Here is a 17189-nt window from a genome sequence, read left to right on the forward strand (position 1 = left end):
GACTGAGACTCGGGTGCCTTGACTTTTTTTGGGAGACTTCTCGATGTTTTATATAGACTGGTACTGACTGTTATACTGATACTGAGTTCTATACTGCTGTTAGTTTTTTTTTTTTTTTCTTCTTCTTCTTCTTCTTCTTCTTCTTCATGTTGCTACAATGACTTCTTTGATTTTGTGCTTCTGTAAGTCTATTTCAATTTCTATTTATTTTCTAAATGGCTATATCATTTTTTCCTTTCTTTTTTTTTTTACATATTTTTCTATTTCTTTGGTCTAGTTTTTTTTTTTTTGCTGTTTTCTTTTATTTGTGTGTGTGTGTGTTCGTAAGTGTTTTGACTCTCTCTCTCTCTCTCTCTCTCTCTCTCTCTCTCTCTCTCTCTCTCTCTCTCTCTCTCTCTCTCTCTCTCTCTCTCTCTCTCTCTCTCTCTCTCTCGTTTTTTATTAACTTTTGCGATGCGTCAGTTAACTTTTCCTCAGCATCGACGTTTACTTCTTTTTTTTCATGTCACATTTTTATTTCAAGTTACTTTTATTCGTTTCCATGGAATTTTTTCTCGCCGTCAGTTTTTTAAATGTCCTTTTCTCCCTAGCCTAAATCTTTACTTTCTTTTTCCCGTAGGGTCCTTTGACAGAGGAGGGGTTTCTCTCTCTCTCTCTCTCTCTCTCTCTCTCTCTCTCTCTCTCTCTCTCTCTCTCTCTCTCTCTCTCTCTCTCTCTCTCTCTCCTTCCTGCATATAAATATTTTTCAGGTGATTTATTTCCATGTGTCATATGGCAGACTGATCACAATAATTTGTCAATGCAAGTAATGGCCACACTATTACTTTCATCTTTTTAATACCCGCCACACATCCCTCTTTTCCCTGATCCTGTCACATTGAAGGTAATGGTGGTGGTGGTGGCTACCGTGGCTATTGCGTTGGTGGTGGTGGTGGTGGTGGTGGTGGTGGTAGAGGGAGTGGTGAAATATGAATCATGAATAATGAATATGTTTTGAAGCAGTAAAAATGTATATGCGTAAAAAAAAGTCATCGTTTCTCTTTACCCAGGGGAATAATGCATGGTGGCATTAACTTCAGCGCCCACCAATGACATGGACGTGAATTATTGAAGGTGGAGACCGAAACAGGAATGGCGGTCAGGATACGTGTGAGTAATGTAGGGAATGGAAAAGTTTAAGGATGAGTGTACGCGTGACGGAATAACTATTTCACTACTTCTACTACTTCACTGAATAATGTATAATAAGATCTAACAGCAGGAATTATATACGTGCTACAGTGTTCTCTCAGAGTTGTATTGCTATCGATATGCAATGCTAGAATACTGGGTGAAGAGTATGTTTATTTTCACACACACACACACACACACACACACACACACACACACACACACACACACACACACACACACACACATACACACATATACATACACACACATAACTACACGCAGACAGCTGTCTCTCGTGTTTTTCCGCCTGCATCGCATTTTCTGCAGAAACGTGACCTGTATTTAGTAGACGCGCCCGCCCGGCCCGGCCTTGCCACTGTAAAAGCAGACTCGCAGGGAAGTGAAGCTGAGTGGGAGAAACTCTTGCAGGAAAACCTTTCGAATTGTGTGACAGGACTTTTACCTCGAATTCTGGAAAAGAGAAGACTCGGCTGAATCTTTAGTTCCGTGTTGAATTTTTAGGTTAAAGAAGTCAACGTGAATTTTGGAAGAATTATGTTGGAAGTATACTTCTTATCACTACCATTTTTGCTACTACGGGTCCCATGAGACGGACTGACGCAAGGAGAGGGGGACAGAGAGAGACAGATAGAGCGGAGGCTGCAGTGGTGGCGGCGAGGCGTGATTGCAAGTCAGTGGAGAACCGAAGTTTCGAGTGCCGTCCACGCTCGATTAGTTTAGAATGGCGAACTACTGACTATTGCTTTTTATGTGTGTGTGCGTGCATGTGTGTGTGTGTGTGTGTGTGTGTGTGTGTGTGTGTGTGTGTGTGTGTGTGTGTGTGTGTGTGTGTGTGTGTGTGTGTGTATAGCAGCCTCCTGTCCCCGCTGACCCCGCCACACCTCCTCGCCTCCCTCGCCCTCACAGCTCACTCTCACATTTTCCGAGGTGGATCTTGCGCGTTAATGTAATTAGTCATTGCCGTCGTGTATTCTCATTTTTCCTCTTTCTATTTTCTTATTTACTGCGTTAGAGGAAGATGCTTTTAGGTGAACAAGTGTTGAGAGCATGGAGGTTCCAGCGCCGCTCTTCACACCTTCCTACACCAATCAGAAGCTTCTCACCCACCAGAAGGGTACGCAAAAGAGGATGGACTTCATTATGATCAGAACTTAAATGAGAGTCTGTGTGGTGAAGCAAGTGTTAAAATGGTTCAATATGTGTCTAACATTATATAGGTTCGGTGTTTTAAAGCAAGTTTATGTTTCGAAGTTTATGTTTTAATTTCCCGTTTTGGTAATATCAGGCAAGTCCAATGCTACAGCCCACTCTAGACTGTAACAATGCCGCTGTTACTTGTTGAGTAACCACGAAGGCTTTCTGTCTCTTGCACTACACTATGTTTTGCTTCATACGATTGCTAAAACGGCTTCGATGTAGGTGAGTGTTTTGCATCCCCTCGGTCTATACTTTTATCCTCCCAGTTGTTTGATCTATACGAAAACAGTGGCCTTATCCGTCCGTGTATTAAGTACTGATCTGAAATATGGGGAGGTTCAACTCACAAAGCCCTTCTAAACAGGGTAGAGTTAAAGGCTTTTCGTCTCATCGATTCCTCCCCTCCAACAGACTGTCTTGATTCACTCACCTCCGCAGTGCTATATCTCTTACTATCCAGGAATTTCCTACGTTAGTGCTACAACTGACTTTATGAAGTAAAAAGACGACTTGCTTCATACTAAACTCAAATGGGAAACGAAAAGTAATCTACTTTACAATCACGCACTTGATTACAATTACAAAACAGGATACCACTTCCCAGCACTGAATACTTCCCGCCGCAACTCAGGTTATCCAACGCAATTAATGTGGACAGAAAAGAGCCGGAGAATATGATAAACAAACGCATACGATGGAGGACAGCAAGCCTTGTTACTGTCATTCTTTATGACTTGCCCTTGTTATGTCCCTCGACGCTGTACGTCCACTGTGGCGTCACGGAATTAGTCAGATTTGCGGTTCATGTTGTTCATTATTTCTCTCCATAACACCAAAATATACCGTTTTGATGAGGCCGGGGAGAATGTTTTAAAAGTGTATAGTTAGGAGGTCAGGTTCGGTGTGTGGCTTTGGTTTGCATCTTTCCTTTGTTATTTTGTCTATTTATCGAGAGTAATTGCTATTTGTGGATATTAAGGTGTGATTATTCTTTACAGTATTATGTTGTTCATAGACCAACGCCCTGACTCCCGTAGCCTCCCAATCCAAACCTGAAAGGGGCTAATAAGCAATTAATTGTTTATACCAAATAACTTGCAGAAGTCAAACCGAAACTGCTTGCCGTGCTTCAGTGCTTCAGTGCGGGACCCAAAAAGATCAGTCTGAGAACGTTTCTAGAACGTGAAAAATTCAGGTTCATGGAAATTTAGGCTTCCGGGAAGTGACAAATAGGAAATTTTAAAAATATATAGATACCACTGATACAAACAGAGGTAAAGACAAATAAACAGGATAAACACACACACACACACACACACACACACACACACACACGTGCGCGCGCTTAACTACTTACCTAAAAATATAATGATTCTCTATAATGAAGCACAAACATCTGAATCTCCTCTACCATCAGTCTGAAAAAAAAAAAAAATGTATGCATCACAGAGAGAGACATCTATTAAATTTATATAAAGGAAAATCCAGCCTGCTTGATCAAAGTTTCTTTCTATAATTTATTGTATGAAAACGTTGCTCAATACATGCCACTAGCACATGGAAACGATAATCAGTAGAATATAATAAACATTCGTGAAACATTTCGCAAATTAGGGTTGTCTATCATGACAAGTGGATACAAGTCTTACTGTTTCTTTTTATCTGACAACACCACTCTGTACTAAACATACAATTACGCAGACAAGCTAGCCACAAATCAAAAGTAGCCAGATTGTATACATAATCCTAAGTGTTATGATGTCGAACTAAGAGGATAAGCGAGTGTTTCAAAGACGCCTGTGATCACAAAAATGTTAATCTTCTTCATGACGGTATAAAAAAAACCTGAGGTCAGAAAGCAATTTCAAGCAAGTCACCGTTATTTCAAAAGGTCACGTGCCAACTGATGAAGAAAAACAAGATAAGACTGTCAACATTAAAGCCAGATTATATCCCTCAGTACGCGTGTAATTACGTATACATAATAGAAGCGAACTTGAAGCAGGGAATATATCTTGCTAAACCATCCCATTCGAAAAGAAATGTCAATGTACACTTGGGTAAACACCAGCTGAAACAGAAAGGACATGGAAGGGCGAAATCAACAGCCACCTCGAGCGTGATTACTAATAACTAATAGAAGCGAACTGAAAACAGAGATCTCTTGCTTAACATCAAAAAAGAAATGTGAATGTCTCATTCAGTAGTATTGGTTCAACCAGGAAGGACAATGAAAGCCAGAATTAGCAGCCACTCGGGGAATTAAATACGTGCTTATGACAAGTAATTAAAAGCCTCAGAGGAAGCAAAGCAAACCAGATCAGCCGCTTGAGGATCACTGGCGCCTGGAGTCAGTGGTGGCGGGTGCACGCAAAACAGCTTTACAAAAAAAAAGGGTGAAGTCTAGATGAAACTCAGCAGAAATCTTGTTACTGTGTGTGGTACAGGTCTATAAGCCTGAACCTTGTGTTATTACATGCGGCAGAAATCCCACAACAAGCTTTACATTTCCAGATATCAGTGTTGACTGCTGGTGCGGCGAGGAATAATGCAGCGTTCAAAGTACATGGGCCTCACTGGATGACCACACCGGGAAGGGTCAAGATGCATTTAGAGTTTTCACCAAAGTTGCGACAGATCCTGGCGACGAAACGAGGTGCGATCTTCAGGATGTCTACAAATCAGAGTTCATTGTACTGCAGATTGTTCATAGGGCTAAAATTACCAAAATTTTGTAACTGTTTGCATCCCGTGAAAATAAAAGATGTTAATAGAGCCATTAAAGCTTGCATATGCGCAGCACCATCAAACTCTTTCAAGAAGAATAAGCAAGAACATTTTCCATTACAGACAAAATCCGCTCAAGCAAAAGGAGTACTAGATTTTTTTTTTTTTTTTTTTAAATAAAGAATAAGGAGAAAAAAGAGCCAATACACTTTATACCATTTTCTCCTCACTCGTGGTGAAGTAAAATGTAAATTTCAAAGGGGGAAGAAATATATGATGAGGGAAAGAGAAATTGCTTTTTGAAGTTAAAAGAAAGTGAATCCAAAAACTATCTAAACCACCGACGCCACAGTGCCTTTCGCCCGCCAACACAGTAATGCAGATACACACACACAAACACATTTACATTGCATGCAATACAGTTAAAGAATAACATGATGAAAATCTAAGCTGCCGTGATATGAAAGGATGCACATACACATTGAGCGCTGGCAAGTGCTACTGAATTAAGGAACAGATTTAAAGACGATGGAACGGCAACTTTCGTTACAAAATAATGGAAAAGAAAGGATGTGCATGTGGCGAAAGAAATGAGTGTGCTATGCAACTGTTGCTCTTGATGATTAGATATTAAATGGAACGTTATAAATAACTGTGTGTGTGTGTGTGTGTGTGTGTGTGTGTGTGTGTGTGTGTGTGTGTGTGTGTGTGTGTGTGTGTGTGTGTGTGTGTGTGTGTGTGTGTGTGTGTGTGTGTGTGTGTGTGTGTGTGTGTGTGTGTATTTGTAGTCTAATGTTTTGGAAGTATCGTTCACGTTCCTGTTTCTGATTTCTTGATGAGCACACGTGCAACCATAAGGCATCAATCAGCACCAGCGTCACCCAGCCGGAACGTAGTCCTCGGCATCCTCATCACCACGGGACTTGCAGTAGATCACCATAATCCGATATCAAAGGACGCTAAAGACGGTGCAAGTAGGTGAGGCATTAACCACTTCCTGACCGTGGCTACATATCCATAGATGATTCCTTCACCTCACTTCACAGTTTCCAATAGCTGTACCCATGTTCCTGTCAAACCCTAACCTGGCCACTATCCTCCACCTGTATCCCTTTACTTGCCTTCCACAATGAATTCCTATACCCTTCCTTTCGTTAAAACCTTGATAATAACATTTCCCTTCCCTTATTCCCCTTTCAACGGATCACTGTATCCTTAACCTTCCCAAATTCATAACTAAATCCTAGCCTTACCACTTTCCAGCTCATATAGTTCATTACCCTTTACAACAAACTGTTACACCCTTTCCCTTGCCGACCCCTAACTTTGAAATTTCCCTTCCAAACAGTCCCCTATTCCCCTTTAATTTTATCCCTGTATCCCTCCTTCCATCAAAACCTTGCCTTACTACTGCTCATACAGTCCTTTATGTCCCATACAGCAATCGTTAAACCCATAAGTAACTTCCCCAAATCTTGCAGTCACCCAGAGCAATTTCCAACTACTGCACGCAAGCCTGTGGACCCGCTTCGTTCTATTCAGCCGTGACAACGAGCCGTCAAATCTTCTCTTGGCACAGACGGGCAGAAAACATTTCCCAGAAGAGTCCTGCGCCTGAGTGGCCTTGAGACTCCAGTGTTAACGTGTGCAGGGGGGTTACGATTTTTTTTTCTTTTTTTTTTTTTTTTAGGGATGATTCCAAATGTTTATTCTTTCGTTTGTTCTCTTCCCTAGCCTGACGGAATACATTATCAGTGCAACTGTCACACTAAAGTTGAGGGAGTTATATGCATGAAATGTCATAATATGCACGATATCAGATTTAAGTAAGAGACAGGGTAGGTAGTAAATGGCTAATAATAGCGCTGGAAATATGTGAAAGAAACTTAGTAAGAAACGTGGTAAGTGGTAGGATATTAGATACTTTGAAGAGATTCGATACATTTATAGATAATAATGTCAGATGGAAGGTTTTTAAGCAAGTGTTCAGTGACTCACTTATGGAAACCAAACTATTGGAGTCACCTTATATTCTTTTACTCTTATAGTAAAGTGCCAAGGTTAACCGTTTCGAAAGTTAAGGCTTCTCGAAATTAAAAATAATGATCTGATGCAAGTATAAAGAGTAATCTTGAAAGTCATTGCTGATTTGGTAAGGTGTAATCCAGTAGATTGAAACGTTTTAGTGCGTTTATTTCCCCATGAAAATAGTTACTCAGAACTTTTCTAAATGTCATACCGGCATTATTTAACACTTTTTTACCGTCAAGATTAGAATAAGACTCACTGCAGAGGCTACGAGGACACTGGCATGACTCTTTACAATCAATTAACAGAAGTGAAGAAAAGTGCTACAGCGAAAATTATAGTTTGCTGGAGAACTGTAATACCGACCTCTTATTTATTTCTGTTTATGACATGTTATTCCACATATCATTAGTGGATGATGCAATAATGAATGTTAGTTAGATATGTGCAAACTTGAATCATACTATAAATAATTTGTGATATTTGAGATTATCGTATTTTAGGTATTTACAAAGCTTCGTAAATCTCTAAATTTAGGACTATTGGTCAGTACCACAATAATTCATTCAAAAGAGGATGACAAAAATTATGTTAAGTTAGAGAAGCAAACTTAATTATTTTCAAAGGCCACACAGATGATTAGCCGGTGTCTCAAGAGCGTTCCTCCTTGTAGAAACCATTCTCTCTCTCTCTCTCTCTCTCTCTCTCCTCTCTCTCTCTCTCTCTCTCTCTCTCTCTCTCTCTCCTCTCTCTCTCTCTCTCTCTCTCTCTCTCTCTCTCTCTCTCTCTCGCTTCGGTGTGTGTGTGTGTGTGTGTGTGTGTGTGTGTGTGTGTGTGTGTGTGTTACATCCTTCTTCCCACACACACACACACACACACACACTACACACACACACACACACACCACACACACAACAAACACACAAACCAACTAAACAATATAAACAAACATACAAAGATCCCTAAAAAAAAAAAAAAGAATCGTTTTGTTTGCATTCCTCTACCTGTGCAAGCAATATCAACCCTCTTTTTTTTTGCCCTTTTCTTTTTCTCTCCCTTTTTTTTTATTTCCCTTTTCCCGCTCGAGGAACACTTAATAATTCTCTCCCGTCAGGTGCAGCAGACCCCTTATTATCTTTCCCCTCGTCTCCCCTTCACTGGTGTCTCCTCCCCCTCCACTACTTCCTTTCCCTTCCCTTCCACTCCTACGGCTCTTCCATCCTTCTTTCCCTCACCTTTTCTTCCTACATATCTCTCTCTCTCTCTCTCTCTCTCTCTCTCTCTCTCTCTCTCTCTCTCTCTCTCTCTCTCTCTCTCTCTCTCTCTCTCTCTCTCTCGTCTCCTAACCTTTCCTCGTATCCGCTCTGCTTCACATCGCTTCTTTCTCCCTTTTCTCCATCCCTCTTTATTTATCTCCCTTCCCCCTTCCTTTCCCCTCCACTTCAAGTTCCTTGCATTCCTTCACTCCCTTTCTCAGCTCCTCTTCACATCCACCCTCCCCACTCCCCTTAGGTACAATATTACAGGAGATACTGCGGTGGAAATCACATTCTTCTTTATTTCTCTACAGCAGAGGGAGAGTGATGGAGGAAGACGTACAGGGCGGAAACGAAGAAGAGGGAAAAGGTTGGAAGGGGAAGGAGCGAGGAGCGGAGACAGAGTACATGAGGGAAGGTACGAAGCAGGAGTTTACTTTTTTTTTTTTTTAAGAGTGTATTTTTTGTTATCTTTACAGTTAGTTTATCCTTGCTGGCGTCTATTGTTGTAAACTGCCGTAGATAGATTGGATGATAGATGTTTTTATCATCAAGTTATAATACGATATGTACAGATTGGTGAGTGGGGGCTCAGTGCTCTCAGATAAAATAATTGAAAAGTAGAATATCTTAACAGAAACCGTGCAACTTTACAAAACAGAGCAGAATTTAAAAATTACTAACTGCAATAAAACGTGAAATAATGAAACAGATCAGAATTTAAGAATTACTAATTGCAAATATCCTTGGAGGACTTTTTCAGTACAATGCCTGTGGTGACTAGAGGTTCATGACTCTTCCCTTCCCCACTCTGCCTTCCCCCAGTGCGCTTGCAGTCGAATGTTCACGAAGGAAAACATAATACGCACACAGACAGACTCATTGACCAGTGAAAGGGCGTTTGTGATAAGGTACAGTATTTCCTCTAAGGAGGCATAAAGAAAAGAGCTGAGAGAAGATGAGTGATACATCAAGATAAACTGTGGGATGAAAAATAAATGGACTAAAAATTAAATAAAAACGTGAAAAAAAAACGGAAGAAAAATAAAATTGCAATGATATGAAAGTGAAAAAAGACAGAAAAAGATCAGTGCTTCAAGGACATGTGTTGTGTCAAAAAAGAAACAGAAAAAAAATCAAAGCAGAGAACAGTTGGGCACGAGAAGAGGACACGACTACTTCATAATATTAAAAAAGAGTAAAATTTTGTAATCCACTGCGGCCTCGCCACAATTCTGAATAAATAAATAGATGAATACTAAATGCGTTAATACACGGGATGCGTGATTCTGGCGGTGCCGTCGCTTATTTCACTTAAATTTGCATGAAGGTTATTGTGGGACGAAATGTAAAGAGAAAACCTTAGTGTTATAACCGGAGTTAAAATGTTACTCTCTCTCTCTCTCTCTCTCTCTCTCTCTCTCTCTCTCTCTCTCTCTCTCTCTCTCTCTCTCTCTCTCTCGGTGTGTGTGTGTGTGTGTGTGTGTGTGTGTGTGTGTGTGTGTGTGTGTGTGTGTGTGTGTGTGTGTGTGTGTGTGTGTGTGTGTGTGTGTGTGCGCGCGCACGCACGCACACACACACACACACACACACACACACACACACACACACACACACACACACACACACACACGCGCGCGCGCGCGCGTGCGTGCGTGCGTGAGCGTGCCCGTGTTATCATTATATTTAGAGCAACACGCAAGTCAACAAAGGGATCAAACTCAGTCGGACAAAAGGAAAATGAACGACAGCATGAAGAAACTTTTCTCTGCGAGACGAGGAGAGAATGGAATCACACAAACATGACAAAACCCCACGGAGACGAGCAGAGAGGCAATCGCTCACTCGCTGCGGAGACTTGACTTAGCAGAGTGCGGAGGGGAATACACGGAGCAGTAGAGTCTGCATCAAAAAGATCCACTTAATAATGTTTGGGAAGGTCAGTCAGGCGGCGGGGGGAGGAGAGGAGGCATTAATATGAAGAGGTTTAATACACCAAGGGAAGACACAAGGAAGAGGGACGGGACACGTGACAAAAGGATGATAAGGGAAGGGAGTCAAGCGCTTTGCCGGTCCTCTGAGTGTCCCTTGAAAGGCTTCACCTGATAATTAGTGGACTGGAAGGACTGAGCGGGGCTGTTATGAAGTTGAACTGAAGTGGACTTTCATGTAATTAAATTCACTGCACTAACGAGGAGCGCTTTACGAGGAGAATGAAAGCAAGCACGAAGGTAGAGAGGCAGGAAAACAGGCAGAGAGAGAGAGAGAGAGAGAGAGAGAGAGAGAGAGAGAGAGAGAGAGAGAGAGAGAGAGAGAGAGAGAGAGAGAAGCAGGGAGGTGCGGGTGAAAATATCAGGTTTACAGTACAGTTCTCTTAATGGTGAAACTCGTAGCGGAAGAAAGATTATGGTGAAGCAAGGATTATCTTTTTTTTTTCTTACGACTGTTGCCAGAATTTCCAGTTTAAATGCAAGAAGTATGTTTTTTTTTTTTTGGTCTATTTTCATCGTTTATTATTATTTTTTCTTCTTTTCATGACAGTATGCTAAAATTTCATCATCACTTTCCAAGATTCCACTCCAGAATAAATGCCTCTTCCATTCTACCGTCATTTCTTTTTTTCCTCCTCCTCCTCCTCCTCCTCCTCCTCCTCCTCTATCCTTTCCTCCATTCTCTTTCCTCCTTTCCTCCTCTACTTCTCCCCTCTGTATATGAATCTTCTCTCCTTTCTCCTCGTCCTCTATTTCCTTATTTGTTTCCACCTTCTATTATCCTTCCTCTACTCCTCCACCATCTTTCTCCTTCCCTCCTCTACTTCTCCCTTTCTCTATACATATCTTCTCTCTTTTTCCTGATCCTCTCTTTCCTCATTTGTCTCCTCCTTCTGTCTTTCCTTCCTCTCCTTTTCCTTCTCCTCTTCCTCTTCTTCCTCCTTTTCCATTACCTGCTGCTGCTTCTCTTCACCAGGGAGAGACGTACTGGCCAGAACATGATTACCCAGCTGAATATTTCATTATATCTAATTACTGTCGGAATTCTTTACGATCAGATTGTATTTACTTTGCCAGTTTTCCATAATAAGCATATTTCTTTCCGACTAATGAGAGAGAGAGAGAGAGAGAGAGAGAGAGAGAGAGAGAGAGAGAGAGAGAGAGAGAGAGAGAGAGAGAGAGAGAGAGAGAGAGAGAGAGAGAGAGAGAGAGAGAGAATGTGTGTGTAGAAGCATCCCTTGCAATCCAAGTGTTTCAAACAAAATAATATCTCTGGAGGTGTTAGCGCAAAACTTTAAATTACATTGCATCTAGCACCTTCTGAGGAAACTGTGATACTTGAGGTAACAAAATCCCGACTTCAGACAAGGTGGGAGGAAGGAAAGAATCAGCACAACACACACACATACACACACACACACATACACACACACAGAAAGATACCTAGTCCATATAAATAGTCGTACCTAAATATCGAGATCTGCAGGCGAACAGAAAGACACGCTTATTATTACAGAGTAAGGCCAGAAGCACAAAATATTATAACACACAACCAGGAAAGCGCTCACACAAAGGCAGAGACAACAAACATGCACAGAAAAAAAAATAAAAAACAGACATCTTCCTTTACAAAGTCAGCTGAAGAAAATACAGAAGACATTTATGTAATTAAAAAAAAAAATCACATACACAAATACACACAAACAGATTAAATAGAAAACGAGACAAATATTCATGCAAACACACCACAACACACACACAAAAAAACACACTTAATAAAAAAGACAAGAAAGAAAAACACACACACAAAAAAAAAAACGAACAGGCAGATAGAGAGAAAAAAATCTATACGCAAAGACAGAAACATATCTACTACAAGTACAACCGATGAGTCCTTTAGAAATAATCATGTCCCTCTCTTCTCCGGCAGATGAAGGGAGACTGGCATCAATCATAGCCGAGAGGCATTTGATAGATCGCGTGAAAGAGGCAAGGCATCAAAGAGTGTTATCCTAATTGCAGTCTGAGAAAACGAGTGAAATAAATAGTGACAGGGAGATACCACCTTTCCCACGGGGGCTCAAAGAGAGAGAGAGAGAGAGAGAGAGAGAATGAGTGTGTGTGTGTCTGTGTGTGTGTTCACCATTTCCTCCATCCAGCAACGCTCACTGATGAGAGAGAGAGAGAGAGAGAGAGAGAGAGAGAGAGAGAGAGAGAGAGAGAGAGAGAGAGAGAGAGAGAGAGAGAGAGAGAGAGAGAGAGAGAGAGAGAGAGAGAGTGTGTGTGTGTTCACCCCAATTTTCTTAACAAAGCAACAATGCACGTACACTATCACCTTATCCGTCGGTCGCTATGGCAACACATTTCGACCTAACGAGAGAAAACATCCTTACATCCATCACCACCACCATTATAATAAAACAATTCTAATAAAAGAACTATGAAACCTTGAATTACAACCGAATGATACTAATTACACCCACTCTCACTACTTCTCCCTCTTGAAACCTCGACTTACCGCGGAGTGATGGAGACCCTTCCCAAATGTCCCAGTAAATCATCACTTTCAAGCCCCCTAATGCCCGCCTGGCTCGCCCCCTTGATGGCACCGCACAACGCACACAGGCGGCGGGTGACAGAGTCCAGCTCGCATCGATAAGCTGACCTCCACGACCCGACCAGCACCGTATTCTCAAACCGTCCAGCTCTGAGTACTTTTAACAGGCTGTATTGGACGTTACTGGTTTTCTTAAGGCCTTTTTTTTCGTAATTCTGGTGATAATAAGGATTCTTGTAACCCGACTATATTATTAACAGGTTCTAATGTGAGTTATTGGTTTTTCTCAAGTTTTTTTTTCCGTATCCACCTAGTACATCTTTCTAGTGACATTGTTTTTTTTTTTACTTGTACAGTCTCTGAAATCATTCTGCAATCTAAAAAACACAAATGTAACCGCTTTTCTCAGTCCCTTTTCCGTGCATCCATGCAAACATTTTTTTTACAGTGCTGTGGATGCTAACAAAGAATGGCCATAGCAGTGAAAGGGTTACCAGACTCCAGTGGATGGTACTGGTTGTATGAAGAGTGTTTCTTTTTTTTTCACGATTCTGGTGATGATATAATAGGGGTTCTTGTAACGCGACCACATCATTTACAGGCTCTAGTAGACGGTACTGGTGTTTCTCATGGGTGATTTTCGTGATTCTGAAGGTAAGTTTAGTAAGGATTCTTCTAACTTCACCACATCATATGTTGGAACAGTAACTCAAGTCTCAAATTAGCATGAGGAGAATAAAATTGATAACTGTGTGTGTGTGTGTGTGTGTGTGTGTGTGTGTGTGTGTGTGTGTGTGTGTGTGTGTGTGTGTGTGTGTGTGTGTGTGTGTGTGTGTGTGTGTGTGTGTGTGTGTGTGTGTGTGTGTGTGTGTTAAGACCAGTGACACAGACACCACGTAAAAGTAAAACAGGAAAAAGAAAACTTTGAATTGCATCTCTAAATACAATTTTAACTTTAGATCAGTTTCCTGAACACAATTTCCCACCATAAAGGATTATCAACGCCAAGAAATATATATATCCATCGTGAGGAGCCTAAGAGAAAAAGGCAATGTAACTATAATTTGTAATACTGGTGCAAATAACAGATTCAAGCATCAAACTCTTCATTGATAATGACAGTCTGACACTTATGACCTTACCTAACAAAAATTAAACAAGAAACGCAAAAAGTTTAGATTACTGGTTAATTCTTTTAGTTGTCAAGGATGTCATTCGCAAATACATTCTAAATTTGCACCTTACTTTCTTAGCTTGAGAGGAAGACAAGGCAATCACTGGGTTAAGAATATTATAAAGAATTCGATTACTTATTTAACCACCAGGCTGTATGAACACATAGTTTTACAATACAAGATTCGATCACTCATTTAGCTGATACAGGATACAGTTATTCATTTAGCTATCATTGTGTAAGAATGAATCCTCTTACAATACAGGATTCGATTTATCATTTAGCTACCAGTATGTAGGACTAAACAATCTTGATACAAAATTCTATTACTCGTTTAGCTACGAGCTTGTGAACTTCAAGGAACACAGAGTTTGAGCAGTGGGCCACTACACTTGGGGAAGCGGTCATGAAGTCAAACACAACATACAAGCAAAGCCACCAATACCAGCACACCACACGGAGCATTACACTCTCCCTTCTCCGGCTGTCACCGTGTTAAGAGTTAACCAGTATTCTCAGTCATTCATCCCTTTTTCTGGTAAACTTTGAAACTCCCCGCCTGCTTCTGTATTTCCCCCTTCCTATGACTTGAACTCTTGCAAGAAGGAGGTTTTAAGACTCTAATCCTCCAGTTTTTGGATGATCCTTTTGTCTACTGAGGTGTCAGTACCTGACACCTCAGTAGACCTTTTTCTTAACTCTTTTTTGTTGTCCTTGGCCAGCACCACTCTTACATAGAAAAGGAATAAAACGCTTGGGGAAGCAGTCATAACGTTATAATACATGATCAGAGCCCCCAAAAGCAGCACACCACACGAAGCATCACACTAACCCTTCATTGGCTGCCAGCGTGTCAACTAACCTGGTGGACTCAAGCAGTATTGGCGACATCCTCAGAATCACGCCTGCCATCACCACCCACTCCACGACCTGCTGGCTAATGACGGTATTCATGGACGGAACAATATGCCCCTGCAAGCCGCCCATCACGTGAGTGTTGCAGCAGCAGGTGTCTATTGACAGTTTGGCACACACAAGGGTTTGATGGAGGGAGCTTTTAATATTCGAAGAAGGGAGGGAGGGGAGGGTTTAGAAAGAAGGAAGGGATGTTAGAATATGGGATAAGAGGTGGTGGTAGTAGTAGTGGTGGTGGTGGTGGTAGTGGTGGTAGTGGCGGACGGCGGAGGGGAACCGGGAGCGAAGCGAGACGGGCAGACGCCAGGGCTTTTGAGGGCCCGGTGCGACGCCACCAACTTCGCACCGAGTTTCACAGATCCGGTCCCCAACTCGCACCGCCGCACCAGCGGTGGTGCTGGTGGTGGTGGTGGAGGTAGTAGTAGTATTACTAGTAATTATTGTAGAAGTAACAGTAACAGTAAAAACATATTAATGATAAAAATAATGACAACAACAACAACAACAACATTAATCACAATAATATTTTTCCCTCGTCTTGCACACACAGGAAAAGAAAGGAGAATCAAACAGCAGCTGGCAAATTAAGGCGAAGCTCACACGGGCATGAACACAAAGGCTGCTGCACCTGCTGTTAGTTTAGCAATACTTGGCGCACAATGTTAATTAGAGACCAATGCACACGTTGAAATGTCAAGCACTCACCATTGTGTGCGTGTACAGTTACCTCCGAAAGTGTTATCATTGTACAAAATGTTTCAGGCAAAAGATCAGTACTAGACACCTTCTTCCACCTATCACATCAGGCGTTTTTTCCTGGTCTTCGTGCAGGACTTAACCCTTCACTGTTATCACTTTTCAACCTTAATAAGAAGTCGCGTAAAATTTAGCATATAACTTCATAAGATGATGCCTGTGACAGTTAAGGAAATGAGGTAGTAGTTAAATTTTTTTACCGTCTAGCTTTTTTTTTTTGTCTGTACTTGTCTTCGTGATCATCTTAAAGTTCAGCATATAATTTCGCAAGACACCACTAAAAGTTTAAGAAATTAGGGAATATTTTTTTTTTTATGTTAGCAAAAATAAGTGATTTAAATGAAGTGATTCACGTCATACGTCATATCAACAACAGTCAGTATTGGTAATATAAAGCATTTCATAAACCCATGAACTCTTTTACTTAATATTCGAATTATAAGCAAGAAATTCATTGGACGTCGTGACTTCACTTTCTGGGGCAGCTGCATGTACATCTAAATTTTCCCCAAACAGAGACAGCCCAAAGAACAAGAACAATAGCATTACCACAAAATCACAATCTACAACTAAACAAAAGTAGTATGAAGATCACAATGAGCTATAGCCAACCCTGATTTTGACGAGGGGACTGTGACATAAACTTGCTCAGAATATTGAAGATCCAAGCTAGGCCATTCCCGAGCACATGAGTGAGAGGAATAAAGAGGTGAGAAGATACTGCCTAACTTTTGCCTTCAGAGAGCTCTCAAGTCTTGTGCAGTGCAGCCGCGGGGACCATGTATCAGTATGCAAGTCTTGGAGAGGTGAAAGCATGAAAACGACTAAAAAAGATGAGGAAGGATGTGAAGAGAGAGAGAGAGAGAGAGAGAGAGAGAGAGAGAGAGAGAGAGAGAGAGAGAGGAGAGAGAGAGAGAGAGAGAGAGAGAGAGAGAGAGAGAGAGAGAGAGAGAGAGAGAGAGAGAGAGAGAGAGAGAGAGAGAGAGAGAGACAGACAGACAGACAGACAGACAGACAGACAGACAGACAGACAGACAGACAGAACAGACAGAGACAGACAGACAGACAGACAGAACAGACAAGCAGACAGACAGACAGACAGACAGACAGACAAGCAGGCAGACAGAAAAGACAGACACAGGCAGACAAACGTACACAGACACTAACAGACAAACACAAACGAAGACAGAGACAGTGAAAAACAAAAAGATTCAACTCCAATTTCTATTTGTAACGAGACGTGTATGAGCATTTCGGCGTCCTTGCTTTCCATCAGCAATTCCTGTACGTAACCAAGAAAACAAAGTAAAAATGAAAAGGAAGAAAAAGAAAAGGAAAACTTGCATCAGAAAATAATTATCAAGTTAGCAATGGCCTCGTGCGGCGCGAGACTT

General features: G+C 41.4%; 1 protein-coding gene across 13 annotated transcripts in view; it reads right to left on the bottom strand.

Moving 5' to 3' along the window:
• LOC135105136 (uncharacterized) overlaps positions 1–17189 on the bottom strand; it is a 405375-nt gene that overhangs the window by 279195 nt on the left and 108991 nt on the right. For 10 of the 13 annotated variants that reach the window (XR_010270726.1, XR_010270733.1, XR_010270727.1 and 7 more), the window contains one exon: positions 3749–3809. The gene's annotated coding sequence lies outside the window, so the exon portion shown is untranslated. Of the gene's footprint in view, positions 1–833; positions 1645–3748; positions 3810–17189 lie in introns of those variants that run through there. The other 3 variants (XR_010270738.1, XR_010270736.1, XR_010270730.1) reach the window with 3 other exon arrangements.

This window comes from Scylla paramamosain, chromosome 1 (assembly GCF_035594125.1).
Source record: "Scylla paramamosain isolate STU-SP2022 chromosome 1, ASM3559412v1, whole genome shotgun sequence".
Classification (NCBI taxonomy): domain Eukaryota; kingdom Metazoa; phylum Arthropoda; class Malacostraca; order Decapoda; family Portunidae; genus Scylla; species Scylla paramamosain.